This window comes from Heterocephalus glaber, unplaced genomic scaffold, assembly GCF_053883595.1.
Source record: "Heterocephalus glaber isolate CG9 unplaced genomic scaffold, H.glaber_assembly_v1.0 deba00000470, whole genome shotgun sequence".
Classification (NCBI taxonomy): Eukaryota; Metazoa; Chordata; class Mammalia; order Rodentia; family Bathyergidae; genus Heterocephalus; species Heterocephalus glaber.
The window spans coordinates 11,744,366-11,765,503 of NW_028258145.1; the positions used below are offsets into that span (position 1 = coordinate 11,744,366).

Consider the following 21,138-nt stretch of genomic DNA (forward strand, 5'->3'; position numbering starts at 1 on the left):
CTGACCCTTTTGTAGCAACACACTAAACATACGTTCAGATTCATAATTATCCTTCATCAAAGTTGAACAATAGATGATGTAAGTTAAAGTTTAATAGACTAAGTGTCAAATGATTCCTGAGGTTGATGTCAAGTTACGTTTTTTTCTGTATATGTGAATCGATTTTTGTTAATAAGTGATACCTTTATGTTCTATGAAAAAAATGCATAATAAAGAACATGGGAGTATGAAATACAAGATCTTACAGTTCTTTTAATACTCTCAAGTGAACACAAATGACCTTGGGCCACTTGAGACCTAAAAGTAACCCACGTAAGAGTGTGAGAAGATCTCTGAGAGCCCTTGCTCCAGGACTCTGGGGCCACAGAAAGCCTCTGCTGTTCTGCACTTCTTGTCCTTTTTTAAAAATGTGATTGGGGCAGATTGGCTTAGTCTATAGGGTGCATTGAAAAGAACTGTCCCTTGTGGAACGCCTCTGGAACATATGTGGAGGCAGGAAGGTCATACTGCCAGAGCCCCTGGGTGACCAAGGCAGCCCAGACTCTTAGGGTTGACCAAGCTGGGCCCGGATACCACTGCCAGGAAGTGATTCTGAGTGAGACAATTTCTTTGCCCCAGGACATTAGCTTAATCCAGAGCTTGGGTGTAAAGTCTTCTCAGGGAATCTCTGAGGAGAGATAATCATAACCCTGGGCATCTGTGATTAGACTGCAAATCTGGAGAAATGGGAAGTGGTTCCTAAGGGTCTTAGTGGTTCCTCAGCAGCATTGACACATCGAAAGAAAGTCATTTTTGCAGCATCTTATTCTAGAGTTTACGTTGAGCATATCTGAGAGTTTCCTTTCAGTTATTTCACTGTCTATAAATGGGTTGATTTTAGTTGTCTATGCTGTGTAATTACTTATGTCTCATAAGGGTTAGAAAGCAACTTTCTAATTGTGGTCTCATAATTGGCTATTATATTCTTTTTGCTTTTTTTTTTTTTTGGTACCGGGGATTGAACTCGGGTCCTTGCGCTTGCCCAGCAGGTGGTGAAACCCCTGAGCTAACCCCGACACCATAATTGACTATTTTAATAACTTCCCAAAACTATTACTTTTATTTGTAGCACAGTGTTAATTTTGTATTGTTTGAAACTATTTCATGAACATGATGAAAATGTCAGTTATGAAGATCACATTCTTTATGTTTAAAAGAAAACTTTTTTCAACATTTTAAAATATGCTACTGCTCTCTACTCTGAAAAGAAGCTGCAAGGCCGGGGATTTAGTTCAGTGGTTTCTCCACCTGCTGGGCAAGCACAAGGATCTGAGTTTGGTCCCCAGTACCAAAAAAAAAAAAGAAGCTGCATGGATTGGACACACTTTTGGTTGCTATGGAATCTAGAGTGTCTTTCTTCAACATGAACTTGTGTGAAGTATGTGGGAAATGTGTGATGTGCCCTTTTATAATATTTTCAGTAAGTTAATCTACATTTGATCAAACAAGCCAACAATTATTAAGTATTTGGAGACCAAATGGGCCTTAAGAAATGCTTTTGTTCCAGAACACAGAGAACTAGGACATAGTGAGACTCTGTCTCAAACAAAATAAAACAAAAAAGAATGAGGGGATCAGTGTGTTCAAAGTAAGGGGGAGTATTTTGAGGGAGATTAATGCCAATGTGTCTTATGCTTGCTATAATAATTTTTTTTTTAATTTAAACATTCATTGTATTTCTTGGTCACACCTCATACATTGCTTCATGAGTTAGTGCTGAAATCTGTCTTGTCAGGCAGCCAAATGTTAAACTGAATGGTCAGGGAGGGAGTGAACTTGGGTTTTTTTTGGCGTTTTTTTGGTACCGGGGATCGAACTCGGGTCTTTGTGCTTGTGAGGCAAGTGGCGAAACCACTGAGCTAAATCCCCAGCCCGAGTGAACTTGTTTTAAAGGTAGGCAACAGTTTAAATGACTTTCAAAACTAATGTTTATCCAGACCACTATTTGTTCAGTGTTGGTTTTGGGGACCTTTCTGAAACAAATCACATCCCCTGGTGTCTTGTTGGTGCTTGACATGCTTTTTTTAAGTTAGATGGAAAAATGTTTAAGTGCTTTTCAGTTTTGTTCTGGTTGAGTTCTACTGTATTTGAATAATGTAGTTTTTTTCCCCTTGCATTGTTCTTCTTTGAATGGTTTTAATTTTTGTATGTGTGTGTTTGATAATAAAGTTGTTTTTTTAAAAAAAAAAACAAACTAATGTTTAAAAAAGAAAATTGTTACTGTAAAACAGTTTTCCTTAATCCTGTCTGACCATTGGACCTTTGGTGTGTTCTAGGTATCATGCCCCTGTCTTAGTCTGTTCCTGCTGCTTCAACAAAATACTACACACTGGATAGTTCATAAACAACAGAAATCAATTGCTCACAGCTCTGGGAGCTGGAAGCCCACTGTGTAGGCACTGGCAGGCTCAGTGTCTGGAGGTCTGTTCTCTGCTTCCAGGATGGTGCCTTGAATGCTGTCCTCAGGGTGTGGAAGGTGGAGGTCCAGGGAGGGACAGCTCCCTCCCTCCTCTCCTTTCATTAGGCACTGACTGGGGGAGAGGGGTAGAGCCTTCCCAGAGCCCCCACTTCATACTGCCGCATTGAGGTTCAAGGTCCGTAGGAGTTTTGGACTGGTTTTCTGTTGCTGGTTTTCTTTTCTTTGTGTGGACACAGGGACACAATGCATTTCAATTTCAGAGCTTCTCAGACTCCATCCATTCTTGGGGACTGGGCAAGTCATTAGCAAAGTGGATGTTGCAGTCCTGCCTGCTTCCCTGTTTGCAGGGACTGGATGTGGATTCCTGGAGTCCTCCAGAGCAGTATGAGGCTCAGTGGCCTTTGGTGCTGTGGCAAGGCCGTGGTGGACCAGCCAAGGGACAGTTCCCAACTCATCCTCAGTCCCTTCTAAGAGCTCTGTCACTTGTGCCATTCACATCAGGGAGGTGGCCTTCAGAGGTGTGCTGCCCACGGCTGTAACACCCACATCCATACCCTTTCACATTTATCATGCTTCGGTTTTTGAACTCCACATCCTAAAATGTACCTTTGTAACTGTGTAATTCAGTAATGTTTAATATACTTACATGGGAATGAAACCACTTTCCAGAAGGTTTTCATCTTGCAGACTTTTAACTTTACCCCCATTAAACAACTGCTCCTTTGTCCCCAGGCCCTGATAACCACTGTTCTACCTTCTCTATTACTTTGACCTTGTAGTTACCTTGTGTCCATGGAATCCTATAGACTTTGTCCTCTTGCAGCTGGTTTATATCACTCAGCATAATGATCTCAAGGTTCACTGATATGTAGCACATGACAGGATTTCCTTCCCATCTAAGACTGCATGGTATTCCATTGTTAGGTTTGCCACATTTTGCTGTTTTTGATACCATATGCACAAAGTCATTGCCAAATCCAGTGGTGTACAGATTTTTCCTCTTTTTCTAGGAGTTTTATCGTTTAGGGTCTTATGTGTAGATCTTGAGTCCATTTTGAGTGAGTTTTTATAGATGATATATTCTTTTGAAAAAATTGATAGATCTAGTTTTCCCAACACCATTTGTAGAAGAGACTATCATTTCATCATGCTACTTTTTAAGGGTAGAGGAAAGAGTGATGAGAAAGGATTAGATATTTAAGAGAAAAATTGTTTGCCTCTACATAAATAGAGAAAGCTTAAGTAAATCTTTGCTAATAGGATATGTTTCTTAGACCTAGAGGGAGTTGAACTGTTATTTATATTTATTTGTATTTGGAAAGCAAATCAAGACTGCAGCAACACTCTACTCTTGGCTAAGAAAACACTAACTTTCAGAAACTCATGCTTTCTGAAATCCAAAGTTGCTGGCAGATTGGCGGTGGGGTAGGAGACCTTTGCAGTGGCAAACTAATGAGGCCCTGTACTCCCGAAAGTACAAATGCTAAGAGAAAACACCAGCTGGAACTGAAAGATGTTGTGTTCTGCATGCAGTGATGGCTTGATTCACCGGGGCACAACAGCATCCCACAAGGAATATGGCACCCCTGTAGGACACAGGAGAAGAACAGAGTCAGTGGACCCATGTGGCGGCCAGAGTAAGAAGCCCAGGCTGCAGGTGGGGTCTGAGGTCCTGGGGAGGGGCCAGGCAGAGAGCTGTGGGTATTTTGGCCCACATCCCATTACTGTTCAGCATGCTGGGCACTCTCTGAGCTTTCTGCAAATGGGTATGCAGCTCTTTGAAAATAAACACAGACACTCATAATTGCGTCTTGTCCATATTACTCCTCTAAGTTGGGGCAGTAAATAGTTCTATATAAGTGCTATAATGCAGCAGTCCCATGCAGTATATGAATCGAATAATGCTTATTAATGCAGTGATAGGGGTAAGTGTTATAGATGATGTTTCAGTGTTCTAGATGTTTGTTTTGGGTTTTTTGGTACCAGGAATCAAACTCGGGACCTTATGCTTGCGAGGCAGATGATGGAATCACTGAGCTAAATCCCCAGCCCAAGATGTTTGTTGTAGATGTAGTCTTTTTTTGAAGATTCTCACTTATTAGTTTCTAAAAATTTAGGTCATAATCCTATATGATCAGAAAATACAATTAGAGGGGGATGGGCTTAAAGAGCATATTTAAGAGAGCTGCTTGATATAGGGAGGGGACAACTGAGGGACTTGAAAGTTGTCTCCTTCAGCACATTGTGGTCTTTCTGAAGCTCCAGCAGCTCTGCCAACAGATGATCTTCCAGCCAGGAACCACGATCTCATGTTTTAAAAGGGCTAGTTAAGGAGATGCTATGACCTTTAACTCACTATGTAGCCCAGGCTGGCCTGGAACTCACAGTGATCCCTCTGCCTCAGCCTCCTGAGCCCTGGGATTACAGAAAATCTGAATTTAGTGTAGCAGTGGCAAAACTGTAATAAAATCCATGTTGAGGACTGGGGATTTAGCTCAGTGGCACTGTACCTGCCTTGGAAGCACAAGGTCCTGAGTTCGATTCCCAGTACGGGGGGGGGGATCCATGTTGCACTTAATCTCTATGTCCTAGTTGTGTTATAGATGGCCTGTTACAAAAACACTAGAAAAACTGGTTTGAAAACATATTTGAGGGACTAAGGTTTTTTATTGTGGGATTTCCATCCTAGCCCTGTTTTGTATTGCAGCTCAGAGTTCTCATTTACTTTCCTGAATTTCCCTTCATTGAGATAAGATAGATTTAAAGTGAGCCATTCATGTTGATTTTTACAGTGTAGGCTTTGACTCATGACATTGTCACCATGATAAAGTGAGCATCAGACCTGCTGTGACACAGGTAAGCCGCATGCCAGTGTAATGTGTGAGGCCCTCACTTTCATTCCAGTACTCTGCCCCAAAGGGAAGGAATAAAGACAATGAGTTCTGTGGGAATCCTCAGTGATTCTTCTCCTTTTTGCCTGTGAGTGTGTAGGAAACCCTTCTGAGAAACACTTGAATGAGTCCCTCTGCATTCCCGGCCTTTGCAGCTCCCTGGCCCTTCACTCTGACCTCTTCTGGCCCAATCCCTCCTCAGTGGAGCTCTGAAGCCAGCCTTGTGGTGCTCAGGGCCTCCTGGCCACATCTCACTTGGCCAGTGCCTCCCAGGGTAGTTTTTAAAAAGTCTTTTGTAGTCTAATGCTGATAGGGACTTCTGTAAATGTTAATTAAAATGGATTACTAGGGAGAAATATCACAAGAATACAAAGCCCAACTTTTTTTTTTCTTTAAATTCTGCAGTTAGAAATTTTCTCTGTCAAATTGATAAATCCTCCTTCTCAGTTTCTGCATTGATGTCAGTGCAGACTGACCAGACTGGAGATCCCCACACTGAGCACTGGGATCGGCAGTCCTGTGTTCTCTTCTTCCCCTTCTGGGGACAGTGGTCTTTGGGCCAGGTTTTTATGGTTTCCCCCTTGGAAACTTATTCTAGCTTGTGAAATAAAAGGAGACTGAAAGTGTTGGGTACTTAGGAAGTCCCAGCCAGTGTGCAAAGCATTTTTTATTTCTAGGTGATCCTCAGAACAAAGTCCTGAAGTAAAACCCCACGGCAAGGCTGAGTGAACTCATACTCACATAGAATAACAAATACTGCTGAAACCCAGCAGGAAACAGCAGACTGAGTCTGTCCTGGTACATACGTCTTGGGGGAGCATCATAACAAATAAAATATCATACAGCATATTAGATGGTGATAAGCACTATGGAGAGCAGTGCATCTGAGAAAGGTGTGGAGAGGGGCCAGCGACCTATCTCAGTGCAAAAGTCCTGGATTCAGTCCCCAGCACCAAAAAACAAAACAAAACAACTGTGTCCATTCAGAGAATATTCTGTGGAAAGCATTTATCCTGATTTTCTTTTTTGCCATGTAAGAGCCATGAAGGAAAAGAGAAGAGTGGCTAGGGATGGGTAAAACGCTACCAGGACCCCCAGCCCCTGCTGAAGATGTACAGAGTTGTGGCCTTGTCTGTGGAGAGAGGCAGACCCAGACTCTGCCATTTGTCCATGGAGCCAGCGAGTAGCATTGTCTACTCAACGCTTCTCATATAGGGCAGTGGTGGGATCAAGACTGTCTGGGCCCACCCTGCTGGCAATAAAAGACTTAATCTATCTAGTGTGCTTTTGCATTCCAATTTCTCTCTGGATGAGTGAGGGCTGGAGGTGTAGCTCATTGGAAGAGTGCAGGCTAAGCATGCACAAAGCCCAGGGTTCAGTTTCCAGCACCCCATCTCCTCTCCCCCGAAGAAGAACTCCAAAGTTGACATCTATGTAGCAACTGACTTTTCCTTGAGTTTTTTGGTGGGCAGGGTACCAGGAATTGCTATACTACCAGCCCTTATTATTTTTCTTTATTTTGAGACAGGGTCTCACTAAGTTGTAAGTTGTCCAGGCTGGACTTGAATTGTGATCCTTCTGCTGCAGCTTCCCGCTTTTTGGATGACTTAAAAGTCACATAACCTCTCTGAGCTCCGTCTCCTTCATCTGTAATGTAAGAATGACAGTGCTCCCTGTGGGCTTAAATTTAGCTAAACTTTATTTCCTTTCTTTTTTTAGACTTCTCTCCCTCTCCTCCCCCTCCCCCCTCCCCTTTTCTACCTTTGAAGTCTACCTTCCAGTTTCCTGTCATCTCTCCTTACTAATTAATTATTTTTAGAGAGTTTAGATTGTGTGTATAAGAGAAAACACGGTATTTAACTGAGACCGGCTTTTTTTGCTTAACATGATGGTCTCCAGTTCAACTCATTTTCCTGCAAAAGATAGTCTTTATTCTTTATGGCTGAATATACTCATATATATATATTCCATTATATGCTATATTTTATATATATATTCCATTGCTACCCATTCATCTGTTGATGGACATCTAGGCTATTTCTATCACTTAGCTATTGTGAACTGTGCCACTGTAAACACGGGTATATGTGTATCATTATAATATGTATATTTAATTCTTTCAGAATATACCAGGAGTGGTGTATCTGCATCAAATGATAGCTTTATTTTTAGTGTTTTGAGGAATCTCCATGCTGATTTCCTTACTAGTTATACTAGTTTACATTCCCACTGGAAGTGCAGGAAGGTTCCTCTCTCCTCATCCTCACTTCATTGCTTTTATATTCTTGATGATAGCCGTTCTGATTAGAATTAGATGAAACTTCACTATAGTGTTGATTTGCATTTTCCTAATGGCTAAATATGTTGAACATTTTTTTATATATTTCTTGGCCATTTGTACTTTTGCAAATTCTCTATTCATTTCGTTTACCTGTGGATTGATTGGATTATGTGTGGTGATAGGGAGAAGTTTTAGATAACTTAGTAGATTGAATATTAAGGTAGTTGTAGAAGCAAAATAAATAATGTGTTCCTTTAAGATTTGCCTTCCCTGTAATTGTCATTGTTTAAGGTGATGATAATCTGACTCTTTAACCAGTAACTTCATTAACCTAACAAAGTTGCAATGGCTGGTTGAATTTACAATATATATGTGCCTATGTTGTGTCTGTGACTTGTAAATAGGAACTAGAATTGTATTTACACATCAAAGACCACTAGGGATGAGATAATGGCTAAAAAGGATATAAAAAGGAAAACGCTGAACAAGGGGGTAGGTGGATATTAACCACACTGGTTTCTGGCGGTCCCGCCCTTTTGCAGCAAGTAGAAATTTTATTATTTTACCCAAACTCTGTGTCTCCATGTATTTCTTTCAGAGATTTCTGGAACAGTGGGACTTTGTTTTGGTTTTATTTTGAGTTCTTTATATATTATAGAAATGAATGTATAATTCTATATTACATATTAGAAGAATTTGCTACCCCTTTTTAAATACCTTGTGTGTATGCCAGCCATGGACATGGGTATAATGATGAGTAGGAATCTGGTTCCTGCCCTCAAGGAGTTGAGAAAAGAAGCTCATAGAACAGTCCTTGCAATGCAAACGAGAAGGCATTAAAGGATTTCCGTGGAGGGGTACTGGTCCAGACAGGAGCAGAGCTGCCAAGGGATGGGGCAGAATTTCTGAAACCCTGATACTCCCACTTGAAAGGGTCACCAAAAGGAAGGGGCACACATATATTCAAGCAAGATTTATTGGGGCAGCAGTCTGCAGCCTGCCGGGACTGACTCAACAAAATGGAGACCAGCAGTCGCATGAGCTGAGCTGGAGGCTTATATGGGGTCTTTGCATGTGGGAGAGCACATAGTCCTTTGATGGGGGTGGGTGATTCCAGTTAGGGCATATAGCAACAAATTCTGGTTGGGAGATGGAGAAAACAGGCTTCAGGAAGTCACTTATCTTTCAGGGACATTTGGTGGGAGAAGTGACAAGCTCCAGGAGGTCCCTATCTTAAGGGAACATTTGGTCACAAAACCGGTGGGACAGAAAAGCCCCTAACTCAGTAGGAGGTCATTAACTAGCAGGGGTCAAGCCTTAGTTATGTAGAAAGTCCCTGTTCGCCTTTAGGAAGGAGGACAGGGAGAAGGGGGAGGAAGCTTGTTCTGTGGGAGCTCTGAAATACCTAACACCACTGAGTTGTACAAAGGTGTTAGAGCTGGTGAGGCCAGATAGGGAAAGTCCTCCCCAGCCAAGGGGCCAGGGTAAGCACCAGCCTCCCCATAAAGGCCACGTGGTGTGAGTTTTGCTGCTGATGCATAAAGTGAGTGTTGAGAAGTGTCCAGAGGTGAAGGTTAGGAGAGCTCGGTGAGCCGATAATGTTGGGGTTTGTTTGCTCTCCTAATGGGTTACTTTGTCATCAATGCAGTGAGGAGCCACTGGAGAGTTTAAGCAGGATGATGACATCTGGTGGCTTGGAGAGGTCATTTGCTGACTGAGTTTGGATTTGATTAAGGGACTAGGCTGGAGATGGGAAATCCACTTAGGAATCTGTAGCAGCAGACCAAGGGAATGATAATGAAGGTTGGACGCTGGTGGAGGTGACAGTGGAGTGGAGTGGGACAGAGGGACAAGTCTGAGAGCTGTGTATGGTTTTAATTAGCAGCAGTGGGTGCTGTGAAGTCAGGGATGGCTGGGAGATTTTTAGCATGGGTGACTGCTTGAATAACGTCACCATACTCAAGAGAGGGTAAATTAAGAGGAAGACTTGGATTTAGGCATCATGAAGAGGAGGTGAATGGTTCATTTAGGCATCATGAGTTTCCACTACCTATTAGGTCTACATGAAAGCATCCCATAGGCCATTTGCTGTGTAACTGAAGTTCAGTAAGGTCCAGCTGTGGTTACTAGCATGGAGGAAGTAGCTGAGCCATCGGAACTGTGGAAGTCATTCATGAGGTGTACGATGAGAAGCAGGGACTCAGGTCAGGATTTGGGGAGTGTCTACGCCTAATGAAAGGCAAGAGAGATGACAAGTGATGGTCTGGAAGCCAAGGGTTAGAATTCCTTGGAGACTATTGTCTTAGAAGTATCACATGTATGAGAAGGACTGAAAGTTTGCTTTTGAACTTGGCTTTTAAGAAATGACTGACTTTTAATGAAAGATCTTCCCAGATTGCAGAGGATTTAGGAATAAATGGGAGGTGAGCCTACTCAGAAAAATTTGTTTGCACTGGGGAGACAGGTGTAATAGGAACTCTAGAACAACTCAGACAGGCTCATTTGAAGGCAGCAGATACTAAAGCCTGTTTACACACCCCAGGTGGGGAAGAGCCCATGGGAAGGGAGAGTAGCTCTGTGTACATGTGATAGGCATTGACCTCAAGTAGGCCATCTCTGAGACTGAAGGAGCTGGAATAAGAGCAAGATGAGGGAGGAAGAGGTGCTTGAAGGAGAACTTTCCAGAGATAGGCTTTCTTCATGAGGTGGTAAAGTAATATCTGCCTCGAGAGGAAATGGATGGGGTTGACTATGAGGCAGTCTTCAAGAATGGAAGTTGCATGTGTACAGGACCTAAACAAAAGCAGAGAAGTTAACATCAGAGCTATGTCCAGCATGGCCATTTGCTCGCCACTGCCTAGCTGCCGGAGTTCCGCCACTTGGTGGTGGAGTCTAGCCTTCCACTGCTCATAATGAGGAGGAAGTGGGGCCTTCCATTCAGAGAGCAGGGTGGCAGGAGCAAGGTAAGGAGTAGAATTGAGGAGGGCACCATCAGTCGATAGGCTACCTGGGTATTTAATTTCTCAGGTTATGGTGAGGGTTGTGATGGAGAAGAAGCTGACGACCCAGGTTCCAGGCCCAGGGGATGAAGGAGGGAGATGTGGAGACCCAGAGGTGGCAGCTAAGGTGCCTTATACAGATGGCTTCAGTGCCAAAAAAGGTAAGCTTCACTTTTCTCTGACCAAAACTTTCTACCCCAGTTCTCATTCTTCCCAGCTCCTGCTTAGATGCTCACTCTGAGACTTCTGGTTGCATCCCAGAGCAGGTGTGCCTTCCCCGTTTCTATCACAACATCTCCTTCACAGTGCACAATGATCAGGAAAGAATTAGATCACAAGCTGAATGGTGTGCCGCAGGCATTTGAGCCCAGCCTGAGCAACTTGTCTCAAAATAAGAAATAGGCTGGGGATCCAGCTCAGTGCAAAGGCCCTGGGTTCACTCAGTATCAGGAGGAAAAAAAAAAGAACTGCAACACAGGAAGATGTCAGCTCTCTCCCTCCCTTGGGTTTTAATAGCAAAAATAACGCAAGCAACTTATGCCAGACGTGGTGGTGCACACCTGTAATCCCAGCACTCAGGTGGCTGAAGCAGGAGGATCACCATGATTTCAAACTAACCTGGACTGGAATACATAGCAAGACCCTGTCTCCAAAAAACAAACCAAAAAAGTGACTTAGGATTCCATATCCTGGACTCCTGGACAGAAAATATCTGCTGTTTCCAGCTGCCTTCAGGTTTGATCTCTGTGGTATAGGACTGTCCATGGGTGTGTGTTTGTATGTGTGTTTTGGGGTTATCTTGCCCACAGTCAGCCTTTTCACTGACTTCTACTCTCACTTCCCTAAAAAAAATGGGCAGATCAAAGCCAGGAAGATCTTCCCTGAAGTTTTACTGCACTGAGTATTGTGGGAGGAATCCAGAATGATCCCTGATGGCTGGAGTTTAGATTGCAATGCGGAAGTGAGGCCTGTGTCTTCCCCTCCTTGCTGGATGGAGCCCTGAGTTCTGGAACTCACTGTGCTTCAGCTCACCTTGGATGCGCTCCTTGACTTCCTGTAAGGGAGACAACCCAACCCCTATCCCACCCCAGTGCCTTTCAGCTTTGCCTACATGCTACTAGCACCCAGTCTCTGGTGCTGGGTGGCTTGCAAGTATTTTCTTATTTTAAAGATTAACTCAGGCCCTGGTTCTTAGAAGCGCTTATGATCCTAAAAATGAGTGTTCTCCAATAAAGGAGTTGGGCCAGGGGAATCCTTGTATGCTCAGTGCATCAGGACAAGGAAGCTGTCCTGGAGGAGCAGAGCTGTGCTCATTGCTCCCAGGTTCTTCCTCAGCTGCCACCAAAGATTCCTTTATTCTTGAGTGGGGAGTCAGTGCATAGGGCCCTGGCACATCAGGCATGTGCCTCCTCTGCATTGTTGGTCAAGGACATCTGAGACACAAGGCACAGTTTCCCTCTCCAAGCTGGCTGGCCCCTTGCCACTGGAGGATGTGATAAAACCAAGACACTCGGCATTGGCACCAGCACCCAATGTATGAGGCATTCTGAGGAGAACTAAGAAGCTCTATTAATTCAGACATGTAGGTGCTGTCACAATCAGACAGCAAGAGGCTTATTAGATGAAGGTTCACATCCTCCTGTCCTCATTTATTACTGACCTTTTTTTTTTTTTTTGGTACAGGGTATCAAACTTGGGGCCTCGCGCTTGCAAGAACCAGAACCACTGAGCTAAATCCCTGGTCCCTACTGACCATTTTTCTAAACATTTTTCTGCATATTACAGATGCACTCAGTCTGTGGCTGAATTCTTAGCTTCACACAGGATATGACTTAACAACATTTAGGGATGTTGCCTTCTTGCTTCAGAGCTGTGGTTTATCATGTAACACCATGCCACATGATGTGACTGAATGCAGGAAAAAACCCTCAGCCTGGTTTCACTGGCTTAAATATAGCTCAAAGCAACAGATACAAAGCTAGGATGAGGAAGTTCTCTACAGTGTGGGAAATGGACCGCTTTACAGATAACTCACTGTGATGTGAAACCGGCTGCCCAACCCTGATAAATGAACTAAAATAAGAGCAGAAATAGCAGAAGGAAAGCCTTTATTCTAAGTTAAAGGAAGGGTTCGTGGACACTGCACGCGGAGAGCACAGCATCTCACTGGTTTCGCAGGGGTGGCCTAAGTGTGGAAAGTGACCGGGACAGAGGGCAGAGTTGGAGAGGAGGAGTCTGACCCTGAACCCACCCACACACTGGGTACTGTCGGTTGACCTATCATTCTCAGTTATTTGAAAGCAAATCGAAAAGATCTGAACTCCCACAGGCAGTAACGGAAAGGATCTTGGGTAAGTTGTAGTAACCTTTAGTTGTGCTAGTTAAAATCTACCAGTTGCATAGGGTAAAGGTTGTGTATTCTACTTCTAGGTGTGTATGTCATTATTAAATATGTGTGAAAGCAACTTTATATTGTGTTGGTTGCAAAGTAAAGGTAGGTGTAGAAGGGAAGCACAGCCTTTGTTTGCAAAGAAAAAATTAATCTTGATAGCATTTGTCATCGTATACTTTATGGCCCTATGGAGCCTGTATTATAAAAGACCTTACTAATACTTTGTGTCATTGTAGTACTATAATTTTTTTTTTTTTTTTGGTACTTGGGATCGAACTCAGGTCCTTGTGCTTGCACGTCAGGTGGCGAAACCACTGAGCTAAATCCCCGGCCCAGTACTATAAATTTTTTAAATGCAAATTTTGCCTTGGGTCTTTGGGAAGAAAATGTACTGTTTAACACTATGTTTAATGAACTTTTGTTCTTGCCATGGTAGGAATAAAGCAGCTATAACTAGTTGAAGAGTTATTCTTACTTATTAGCCTGTAAAACTCTGATTTAAAAAAAATCAGGCCAGGGCTGGAGATTTAGCTCAGTGTTTCTGCCGCCTGCCTCGCAAGGGGAAAGTCCCAAGTTCAATCCCTGGTACCAAAAAAAAAGGAAAAAAAAATCAGGCCATTCATTCTTTTTTTTTTTTTGCAAAACATTTATTAGTACATTTTAGATATATGTAATGATAATATTCATCATAGGAAATTTGTACCAGTAAGGTCATTCATTCTTAAAGAAAACTTAAAGAGATCTAAACTTGCAGAACATTTATTAAGAGGTGATTATTCGGGCCAGGGATTTAGCTCAGTGGTTTTGCTGCCTGCTGCGTAAGTGCAAGGACCCAAGTTTGATTCCAGGTACAAAAAAAAAGAGGTGATTATTCACCTGAAAGGATCTTATACTTTACTGCATGACTTGTCTTATGCAGAGAATTTCTTTAGAGATTTAAATATATTTATGAAAATATTGATTTCCCAGTTAATCTCCAGGAAAATGTTAACATTAAGAGGAATATACCTGTGATAGAGATTGGGATGCATAAGGGAGTCTCATAGTTTTACATATGTGATGTAGGTAGGAAATATGGAAAAGTCAGTGGTCAGGGTAAGAAAGTTAAAAGGACGGGGATTTAGCTCAGTGGTTCTGCCTCCTGCCTTGCAATCGGAAAGACCCGAGTTCAATCCTCAGTACCAAAAAAGAAAGAAAGAAAAAATAAAGTTAAAAGGAGAATGATCACTTTATTTTGGTCTTTCAGTTAATAAAATGGTATACTTACTTGAGCATCCTGCAGCAGAGGTCTGAGCAGATGATGTGTTGGGGTGGCCCAGGGAGGAGCCTAAGTTCCTTAACAGTCTCTTGCTGCCAGCAGCTAGCCATCTTCCCAGAGGGAAGATGAAGGCTTTAGGGAACTCCAAAAAATGTTTCAAGTCTTATTTTTCAAATGCCAAGGACTTCCCATGATTCTGAATTAGGTCTTACCCAAGAGTTCTTAGTAATTTTATTGATCTGTCTTTCTCAGAAGAAAGGTGTTTATAGGAGCAATGCTGTTTCTGCTGAGCTTGGGCCATATCTCATCAGAATAGGCACTGAAAGAGAAGTTGATATTCCAGAAGTGGTTGATTGAATTTAGTAGGCTATCATATGGGCAGTGTTGTATGCGCTGAACATTGCTACTGATGTATGGTGGTATTGTTGGGCGAAATGGACACTTTGCACTTTAACATGCCAGGTGATAATTCCAAATAAGCATGTAGAACATGAAAGATTGAAAAATAATTTTTACTAAGTTTTTTGGAAGGAGGAAAGACAGATATTTTCTTGTAAAAATACATATGTATCTTTATGTATATGGCTTGAAAAATACACCAAGCAAATTTTCATTCATAGCCTGGGACAGCATTTAGACGTGCAGTTGTTAAAGGGTTCAGCTGTTAACGCTCCTTCCTTCTCATTAACAGTTTCAGACTTGGAAGGAGCATATACTTCTCTCACATTTTTCTTTATTCTTTGATCCTATTTATGTTTGAAACGTACTATAGTTGAAAGAGTGGATTTTAGAGATATAGTCTTAGTTTCAGATCTTACACCTGCTGCTTGTATGATTGTGAGGTGTTTTTGTTGTTGTTGTTTTTGTTTTTGAGACAGGGTCTCACAATGTAGCTTGGGCTGGCCTTGAACTCACTGTGTAACCCAGGCTGGTCTTGAACTCATAGCAAACCTCCTGCCTCAGCCTCCCAAGTACTGGGATTATAGGCATGTGCCACCTCATCCAGTGGTTTTGAGCAATTTAATGTCTGGATCACAGATTCCTCATCTGTAAATGGCAGTAATATCTAGTATATGAGTGGTAAGGATTGAGATAATGTACAAATTTCTTTTTTTTTTTTTTTTTGGTACTGGGGATTGAACTCGGGTCCTTGCACTTGCGCCACAGGCGGTTAAACCACTGAGCTAAATCCCCGGCCCCTAGGATTGAGATAATGTGTATTAAAGAATCCTAGCTTGATATTGGTGGGATATAGATGGTCAACAAGTGGTAAAGTATATATAACATAAAACTAGCCAGTTCAGTTATTCTAAGTGTACAATTCAGGGATATTAACTACTTTCACAGTATTACGCATCCAGCCATCACCACTATTCCCCAACTTTTCGTCACCACCAGCAGGTACTGTGGCCACTAAGCAGTGACTCCTACTCCTCACAGCCCCGGGTAACCTCTCTAGCTTGCACACTATTAAGTATTTCCTGGAGGTGGGATCACACAGCATACCATCTTCTGTCCCTGATCTCTTTCTCATAGCAGACTGTGTAGGAGCTCTATCCATACTGTAGCTCCACCAGCACTTCCTTCTGTTCATGGCTGAATGTTATTTCATTCTGTGTTGACCATATTTTATCTTTCATACATTGAAGGATACTGGTTTATTTCCACTTTCCGGCTGCGGCAAATAGTGTGGCCATGAACATGTTGTTCAGGTGTCTGAGTCCCTGTTTGCAATTCTTGGGCTTACACTCAGAACTGGAACTGCTGGGTCACAAAACTGTGTTTAACTTCCTGAGTGGCCACCAGACTATTTCCGCCTTGTCCTCTGCATCAGCTCACACCCATCTCCTTCAGGGTCCAAAGTCACTAGACCTCAGAGTTGAGAGCACCAGCTTTTGTTCATTACCTGGTGATCTCATAGTTTTTCTGTACTTCCAGACAAGAGAAATATCTTCCAGGCTTCCACTGGCTAATGTTCCTGCAAAGAAAACCTTCTTCCTTAAATCTGCTCCCCTTTTCCCTTCACCCCCTGCTTCTGTTTCCATTTCCTCCTTCTCTCAAGGGACACCCAGAAGAACTAGGCAGATTTGTCCTCCTTCCCACTGACAGTCCCTGTCCGCCCTGCTGGGCCTCTTTGTGGAAGGGTTCACAAAGGCTAAATGTCATTGCCCCTCAGGGAACTTAAAGCCAGAGTTCCAAAACAGCACTTACTCAAAAATGGCAAGAGTTTGGGAAGGTTTGATGGAGAGAGGAAATGGTATTCCAGGGGAGGAATTCGTCCTCAGAGCTGCAGACTGGCCTGCTGCTGCACAGTGGGAAGAAGGCAGATCCCTCCAACTCAGGGTTTCCCTGCAGTCTTGATGAGCCATTTTACCTATTTCCAAAATCACTGTAAGGATCTTCAGTCATTACATTGCATTCCTCATGGGTCCCTAGTAGGAAACAGGGATGTATCCTAGCATTTCAGGAGTGAGTACATACACGTAAAACAGCTGGAATCTAACAAAGCCACCTTCAAATCCAGGTACTAGCAGTGAGCTGTTGCTGACAGACCTGAGGGGAAAATGAGCAGTAACTGTACTTTGAGATTAATTTTAATACCTTATTAAGTTATGGACCAGCAAAGAAGGGGGAAGAGGCTGAAGGCATACAGTGGGCATGGAGAAGCAATGTGCTATGGGGAAGAAGCAGTGGTTCCTGCAGGTTAGCCACATGCCTGCCTTCTGGGGAGGTGATGAGACTGGAGGAGGAGGAAAGAAGAGGATTGGAATCCAGACATCCCACACATGACTTGCCACAAGATGACCTACCACAGGAAGGGAAATGGCCTTTATTGAGAAAGCACTCCATGTAGCTGAAGGCTAGAATGCTTTCCTTCTGTTTACAGTCCTTCCAGCTTGGGAGGCAGTTTTATTTTGCCCTTATAGGAGAATCTGACCTGCAGGCACAGAAACTTGCCTGGCTGATAAAGACCTACAGCCAGGATTCTGAGGCAAGCAACTGCTCCCCTGGCTGCATGGTTAGAAACAAAGATTCCTTTTTCCCTGAGTTGGAACAGAGTCTGGCAAGATTTCAGCTCTTCCTCCTTAAAGCACTTTGTGGACTACGTTGCTTTAATCAATAACCCAGGCAGTGGTGCTATCCGATAGAAATGTGATCTGTGCCCTATGTGCAATGTAAGATTTTTCCAGTAGCTACATTCACAATGGAAAAAGAAATGAGTGAAATTCATCCTAATGACACATTTTATTTAAACTCATGCATGTGTCAAACTATTATCATATCCAAGTTAGGTACATACTGTGCAATCAACATTTTTAAATTATCAAGATAATCTAGTGTATCTTTTACACTTAAGAACATTTTATTTGGATGAGCCCCATTTCAAGTTATAACGTGTAGTTATAACTATGGTTACCTACAACCAGGTTACCTATAACCTGGTTACCGGTTACCTACTATGTTGGGAAGCATAGCTTTAAGAAAAAAGTTGAGGGACTAAAAGCAAATCAAAGGTAGTGGCCCTCCTTTGAAGCCATTGGAAAGAATTGTGTTGGGCGGAGATGGAAAGCTCCATGGAAGAAGGGTGCCACAAGAAAAAATAGGGCTGCTCTCTCTCTCTCTCTCTCTCTCTCTCTCTCTCTCTCTCTCTCTCTCTCTCTCTCTCTCAGGAAGAATGTGGCAGGGCAGCATTGTTTGAGGACATTACCTCCTGAGGGGCTATTCTTGGAGAACAGTAAGGGCAGGGCACTCTTACCAACACCCTTAACCATCACCAGAAAGCTCTGTGGTGTGGTATATCTAAACTAGACACCGAGCCATACTGGGGTGGCAAAGAATGACGCATCTTAGCAAATCCACTAACCACTAAGAATGGAAACTACAACCTTTAATGTATATGTATGTGGATTTGTTGCCAAAGACTCTTTTTTCCTAATGCCTTTTTCATATGGGAACTGTAATGCCTGAGGAAATAACCATGAATAAAACAACCTTATATGGGAATTTCCAGGCTTCAGCTCTACCCGGAGGATATAAATGATACTTTCAGGCTTCCAGGAAAACAGTTCATCCTATATTTATAAGATCTTTATTCATTTTGTCCCTGTTTTTTTACTTGAAAAAATATTCTTGGGACTTCCCCTTCATCTTCCTGTGATTCTGCTTCCTTGGTCGTGTCTATCCCACTTCTCTTTTGCAGTCTTTTCCTGTTACCCTTGCTGCTTTTGTTCTTCTGCTTTCTGTGTGTTATTTTGTTGATCTGTAGTAAGGTGTGAACTGTGAATCAGTGTACCTGGGTCCTGCACTTGGTGCTCTTAGGTGTGGGGCTTCAATTCTTTTCCTTCACTTGAAAAAGGAGTCCTTCATTGCCCTTATTTTACAGTACTAATCTTCACTTTAAAAAATTGTGGTTAAGGGCCAGGGGTTTAGCTCAGTGGTTTCGCCGCCTGCTGCGTAAGCATAAGGACCCGATTTCAATCCCCAGTACCAAAAAAAAAAAAATGTGGTTAAGAAACACTAACAGGGCTGGGGGTGAAGTTTTGTAGTACAGCACTTGGCCAGCATGTGTGAGGCCCTGGGGTTGAGCCATGGCACTACACAAAAAAAACAAGCAAAAACCCCACATAACAAAATGTACCATCTAAACCATTTTTAAGTGTACAGTATAATAGTGTTAAGTACATTCACCTTATTGTGCAGCTGACCACAAGCCATCTGCAAAACTCTTCATCTTCTCAAACATACTGAGATGGAAACAGGAGTTGTTTATTAACAACTCCCACTTCCCATGCTGCCTACCAGCCTGACAACACCATTCTACCTACTTCTATGTCTGAATTTCACTACTCTGGGTACTTCACATAACTGGAGTCATGTAGGTTTATCCATGTTGTAGCATGTATTAAAATATCCTTCCTTTCAAGACTAAATAGTATTCCATTATATGTATATACTACATTGTGCTTATCCATTCATCTGTAGATAGAACCTCTTAGCCATTTGATAGATTCCTCACTTGAGTGAATTTATTTTATTCTTTGAGTAAAACTATTTTGTCTATTGGGAATAATGCACCCATGAACATGGATCTGCAGATATCTCTTCAAGTCCATTTTCAACTCTTTTGTGTATATATCTAAAAGTAAAATAGCTGAGTCACATCGTAACTTTATTTTTTAAGGTTTTGAGCAATTGCATTTACATTCTCACCAGTATAAGGGAACATAAGGTTTCTGTGTCCTTCCCAACATTTGTTTCTTTTTGTCATAATAGGCATACTAGTGGATGTGAGACAGTATCTCCTGGTTTTTATTCATGTTTCCCTAATGATTAGTGATATTTGACATCTTTTCGTGTGTTTTGTGTTGTCTTTAGAAGAATGTCTATTCAAGTCCTTTGCTCATTTTTCAAATCCAGTTTTTTTATTATTGAATTGTAAATATTCACTGCATGCATAGTCTAGATGTTAACCTCATCATAGATGGGATTTACAGATATTTTCCTCCTTTCACTAGGTTGATGTTTAACATGGGTGTGTGTTTGTTTGTTTGTTGAGACAGGGTCTCACTACTGTATTTCCCCCAAAATAAGACCTAGTTAGAAAAATAAAACCTAGTATAATGTTCTAGGGTGCTCATAATATAAGCCCTACTCCAAAACTAAGCCCCAGTTAAGATGGTCAGCCCAGATGAATGCATTTAGTATGTGTTGCAACACACAGCAGGCATACTGAATTATAAAGTCACAATATTAATTAAATATTGACATTAATACTTGAAAAAAATGATAATATAAATAATTATTTGTAGATACCCAAACAGGCACCTTTGGACACCTATGTAAACAGATGAACTTGAGACTTATTGCTGAATGACCAATTGGAGGACAGATACAATGCACGAATAGCATGCGCACTTGATAATGAATGGACGTGGTTGCGTCTAATATGAATCTTCATAATTTAATACACCATGTGTTGTAACCAGGGTACTTAATACACTAGTGTGAAATAAATATTTCCTGAAGTTTGATGCCTGAAATTTGTTGTTACTTTTGTATGGATGATCATTCTTAACTGTCATCATTTTTTGTTCCCATTCCTGTCTCTGTAATCTTCACATAACACTTGGTTTAATGGAAATTTTGTGAAGTCCAGCCTGCAAGAGGTGAACTTGGGTGAAGAATTCATGGAGTAAAAATGACAGACAGCTGTGTTGCCAAGGCACAAAGAGCAGGCTACATGGACAAGAAATGCTCCTTTAAGGAGAGCGCTGTTGCTGGACATGTGAGATTGGGTCCAATGGTTCTACAGGAAATGGAGTTGAAAGAAAATCAGGCCAGAATTCAGAGTATGCAGAGTTATGATGGTAATGAAGACTCCGAGAGAATCTGCTCAGGCTACCCTTTTGTGAGGGAAGGCAGTTGTTTGTTTAGCACAGGCAAGCAGGCAGAGTGCCCCTGAGCAGAACCATCTTAGAATGGGAGGAGAGCATAGACTTAAGTAGAGAAGTGGTTGCTAGGTGATTGCCAGGCATTGGTCGGAGGATTCCTTACCTTGAGGAGTCTGGGGGCAAAGATAGGGCCATCTGTGCTCCTCAGGCTGGGTAGTGGTACAGGTGTATCTTGGAACCAAGTAGCCTTTCCCACTGGCACCAAGTTTATCTGTAGTAACTTTTCCCTTGAGTGGCAAAGTTTCTTGCAGGGTGTGACCCTGGCCAAGGGAGAGGTTGGGAGGGTGAGGGTGTTTAGCCAGGCTATGTCATGTCCTTGGGCATGACATTCCTGTCTCTTTCTTGTTATAAAAGAGGGGGAAAGGTAGGGGAAGTAAGTGGGCATTGTTTCTTGTGGCTGCTTTGTG

The 21,138-nt window shown here is 42.3% G+C and overlaps 1 protein-coding gene across 7 annotated transcripts in view; it reads left to right on the forward strand.

The window, feature by feature from the left end:
* The window catches only part of Lims1 (LIM zinc finger domain containing 1), a 126,195-nt gene that overhangs the window by 29,858 nt on the left and 75,199 nt on the right, over positions 1-21,138 (forward strand). Inside the window, exon 2 of one of the 7 annotated variants that reach the window (XM_087204224.1) lies at positions 10,658-10,790. The exons of 5 other annotated variants lie outside the window; for them this stretch is intronic. The gene's annotated coding sequence lies outside the window, so the exon portion shown is untranslated. Of the gene's footprint in view, positions 1-10,657; positions 10,791-12,329; positions 12,981-21,138 lie in introns of those variants that run through there. One more of the 7 variants, XM_087204222.1, reaches the window with a different exon arrangement.